Source organism: Physcomitrium patens, chromosome 20 (assembly GCF_059467195.1).
Source record: "Physcomitrium patens ecotype Gransden chromosome 20, ASM5946719v1, whole genome shotgun sequence".
Lineage (NCBI taxonomy): Eukaryota > Viridiplantae > Streptophyta > Bryopsida > Funariales > Funariaceae > Physcomitrium > Physcomitrium patens.
In genome coordinates this window covers 10031346-10036589 of record NC_143429.1, presented here as the reverse complement: position 1 = coordinate 10036589, position 5244 = coordinate 10031346, and positions in this window count along the sequence as shown.

Sequence of the window (5244 nt, the reverse complement as noted above, 5' to 3'; positions counted from 1 at the left end):
CTTTACATGTGTTTGTAGTTAATTGATAGACTAAAAATTTGGTCAACAAATTAACCATGTGATACATGTGTTAGTAGCTTATAGAACAAGTTAACTATGTGGCGCATATATAGATAACTTGCTTTGCAAGTTAAGTTATGTGTCTAGCAAAGTCAACACATATTAGAGGTCTTATAGAATATTGTCCCATAGCTTCTAGTTAGAGAATATATATGGAAGCAAGAGTAAAGCCTTCTTCACTCTTGTCAATGCCCTTTTAGTTCTTAGTCTTGTTTCAAGACTTTCTAGTCTTCTTATCTTTGGCAATAGCTATTTTAGTTCAATATATTACCATCTTTGAGTGATTTTCTAGTCTTTTTAAGTGATAAAAGGATATATTGAGGATTTCTTTTTTAAAAAATTTATATCCTTGATAATTTGACAAGAATGCTAATTTATTATTCTTATCTTGGTTTAGAAGTAAGTAGATTATCATACTTCTATTATTATATTTTGAAGGTTGTAGACTATCCATCTTTGAATAAATAATTTAATTTTTAATATTGATTTTTTTGTTAAAGAGAGTAAATTACTCCTTTTTATGGAAATTTTTATTTGATATTAGAGATTGTAGATTATTCTCTTCTAATTTAATTTTTTGGATTTTTTTGAGTTGTTTATAAAAAAAAAGATTTATTGCTCAAGCCATTGCATGTAACAATTGACTCTTTGAAAGATGTTAAGAACAAAGATTTGGTTAGAGAAATACAAATCAAGCTAGAGCAACATCTTTTGAATTTTTGGAAGCTTACTTGTTTGGGCCAAAGCTTATATAAATTGACATAGTACATTATAATTCTCTTATTGAGTACAAAAAGACTCATCATTATCAAAAAGGTTTGTACCTATCACGGACATACTCATGTAAGCCAATAATTACATATACAAATAGGTAGAAGTAAGTAAAAGTAAGTAAAAGTAAGTTAATTCTATAGTATTTAATATGATAGCTTCTTAAAAGCTTCATAGACGCTGCTTTGACTTCATAAGTGTCTTTAATTGACTTTTTGGATTAGAAACATGGTCAACAAGTTGGCCATGTGCCACACATGTTGTTAGCTTGAAGATCAAGCTAACTATGTGGGCCACACATAGAAAAACTTGCCTTGTAAGTCAAGGCATGTATCCTATAAAGTCAACACATATTGGAGGTCCTATAGAACGTCGCCATGTAGCCCTTAGTTAGATAGTATATATAGAGATAAGAGTGAAGCCTTCTTCACTCTTGTCAAGTCCTTTCTTGCTTTCAATCTAGTTTCAAGGGTCTCTAGTTTTCTTGTCTTTTGGTAATAGCCATTCTAGTTTTTCTTTCAATATACATACTTACTTATTTATATTTTGTTACCTTTCTTTGAGTGAAGGCTCACTTGTCTAAATTACTTTTTCATTGAGTTCTTATCCTTGATAGTACCTATATTGTAAAATATCCAAGTAAATTATTCATTATTATCTAAAAAAACAACATAATTACAAAATAAGGAGCATAGTTGCCAAAAAAGACATATTACAAAACAAGTTTGTCTAGTTACAATAGGAATCATGTGGCTAAAATCTTACATAACTTCTAATAAAGATCATATTCTCTTTTCATATCTCCCATCTTATTTCATAATAGAATTTTATTTAGGATTAAAAAATCACAAAGTCTTAGTCTTATTAGATTTAGGAGTCTCAACATATTTTATAGTCAAAGATTTTATCAAAAAACATGAGATATCATTAATCAAGAAAACTAAATCTGTACATATAAAAGTCATAGATGGTCATTTATTATCTTTTGGAGATGTTATTTATAAGATTGTTTCTTTAGATGGAGCAATTAAAGATCATAATGATGTAGTAATATTTAATGTGATAAGATCTCCTTCTAATCTGGTTATATTAGGATTATTATGGTTAAAAAAGTATAATCCTTAGATAGATTGGATTTTTTATAATCTTAACTTTTCTTATAATTTAATCTAAAATTCTATTTTTTAAATAGAAATATATAAGTCTAATACATTCAAATCTTTATTAATCAATGAAAAAGCTTTTATGCATGCGGCAAAAGAAGGGTCATCTTTTGTTATATATGCCATGCTTATTTCTAATGGTGAAAAAATGTCAAGTGATATTTCTAGCTAATATTAAGATTTTCAAGATATTTTAAAAAAAATATAGATATTCTTGTAAATTATTGAACTTATGATTATTTAATTGATTTGTAAGAAAAGCTTAATTATCATTTTAACCAATCTATAACTTGTTGCAAAATGAGATGGCTAGACTAAAAAAATACATTGATAAGAACTTGACTAAAAACTTCATAAGTTATTTAAAATCTCTAATAAGAGCTTTTATTTTATTTGTAAAAAAAAAATAGATCTTTGCTGATAAACATTGACTATCAAAGCCTAACTAAGGTCACAATTAAGAATAAATATTCTCTACCTCTAATTTCAAGTCTTCTTAGTTAATTCAATCAAATAAACATCTATACAAAAATAAATCTACAAAGAGCATATAACTTGGTCCACATAAAAAAAAAAATGAATACAAAGATTATTTTTTGAATTAAGTTTGTTAAACTAAGTATAGATGTTTTAAATATAATATCATATCTTTTAGATTTGAATATAATAATTCCTTTTTAACATCTCATAAATCATATTTTTTTGTAAATTTTTTAATAATTTTGTTGTTTGCTATTTAAAAAATATTCTAATCTATGCTAAGAATATAAAAAAATATAAAATTCATATTCATCATATGTTACAAAAATTTAAAGATATAGAATTATATGCAAAGATGAAAAAATATATATTCTATACTATTTAAGTTGACTTTTTAAGATACATCATTTCCAATGAAGGACTATTGATGGATCCAAAGATAGTCCACTTTGTCATAGAATAGATGATTTCAAAAATAGTTAGAGATGTACAATATTTTTTAGAATTTTCCAATTATTACATGATCTTTATTAAAAACTTTTTTCAAGTTGTGACTCATCTTATACATCTAAAATTTAAAAATAAATTTAAGTAGATCAAAGAAGTTGAAGTATCTTTTGAAGTCTTAAAGAAAATATTTATTTTTACACCAATTTTATATCATATCAATTTTTTTAAGGCATTCTTCATGAAAATAGATACATTAGATTTTATTATAATTATTATTTTGTCATAAATGGGAAGAGATGATAAGCTCCTCCTAGTAGCTTTTGATTCTAAGAAATTTTTAGTATTCAATATTAATTATGAGATCCATGATAAAAAAATTCTTGTAATTATGGATTCATTTCAAGAATGATACTATTATTTAAAAGATGCCTCAAGTCCAATTATTATGTATATGGAATACAAGAATGTTAAATATTTCATGTCAACACATATTTTGAATTGTTGCCAAGTCCATTAAAACATATCTTTATTAAGATTTGATTTCAAGATTACTTATTGCCTCAAAAAATAATAAGGTTTATTAGATGGATTTTTTAAATTTTCTTATCTTACACCTAAAGAAGAAGATACAACTTTTAATCAAGAAAGAAAGATTTTCTTAAAGTTAGAATATTTTCATTTTTTAGCAATAAAATCAACATTGATTAGTGATTTAAGTTTTGTAAAGTAATTGCAATTAAGTATATCCTCTGATCTTCTTATTCATGATATCAAGAATATTCTTTTAAATCTTATGATATTTCTAAGTTCAAGTTCAAAAATAATCTATTCTATTTTGAGGGACAATTATATATTTCAAAAGTAAAAGTATAATTATGTATTCTTCAAGCTTATCATGACTTTCTAGCAGTCAAATATTTTAGATACAACAAGAAAATGGAGCTAACATGACAAAGATTTTTAGTAGCTTCAAATGTAGAAAGTAATCAAAGACTTTATACAATCATAAGATATTTATTCAAGATCAAAAACTCTTCTTCATTGACCTTATAGACTTCTCTAGCTATTACCTATTCTAAAATAATCATGGTCTTTTGTTTCTATAGATTTTATTATAGATCTTCTAGTCTTAGATTTGTATGATTGTATATTTGTGATAATAGATTGTTTTATAAAGATGGCACATTTTGTACCATATAAAAAATCTATAATGGATAAAGAAGTAATTAAGTTTTTTTTTTTTTTTTTTTTTTTTTTTTAATAATATTTATTAATATCATAAATTATTCAAAGATATTATATAAAATAAGAGGACTTAATTTATATCAAGGTTTTGAAGAATTTATTTTAAGATTTTAAAGATAGATATAAAGCTGTCTTTTACTTTTCATCTACAAATTAATGGACAAAAAAAATAGATGAATGAATTTTTGAACCAGTATTTAAAGTATTCCATCAATTGTCATCAAGATGATTGAAAAATTCTTTTGCCATTACTAAAGTTTGCACATAATAATTTAATACATTCTTCTATTCATTTATTTATTTATTTATTTATTTATTTTATTAATTATAGTTATCATCTATGACTTAATATTTTTGACTTTTTAAAAGTTAATAATCCTATGATAGAAGATTTAACATATTGTTTGATTGAGCTACATGTAACAATGAAGGTATAATTAAAGAAAGCTCAAAAATGACAAAAAAATAATGCAAATTCTTATTATAAGAAATAACTACAATTCAATATAGGTGATAAGATATGATTACTTTATTGCAATATCAAGACTACTTGTCTTTGTGACAAGTTGGACTATTGTAGACTTGGATCTTTTTTATTTGTCAACAAGTTAATCATGTTGCTCGTTAATTATATCTATTAGAGTCTATAAAGATCCATCATGTATTCTATATATCTTTTTTTGAGTCATAGAAGATAATGAACATCTCAAGAAGAAAACAAATGCCACTTCCTATAAAAGTAGATAATAGTCAAGAATTTGAAGTGATAGAAGTCTTAGATTCAAAGTAATACCAAAATAGATTAAAATATCTTATTTATTAGCACAATGTTGTGTAGCATGACTCTATTTGAGAATACATTGGATACTTAGTTATAGAGAATTTAGCTTTAACTTATTAGATAAGTTTGAATAAGTGATGTATTATTTTAGAAGCTAAAGAAATATAATAATATCTAAAGATATTCTATTAATAAAATATTTTTATATTTAAAAAGCTTTATATTTAAAGATTTTTAAAATATCTAAAAATATCCTAACATCCTTTGCTACACCAATTCATAAGTAACTTTTTG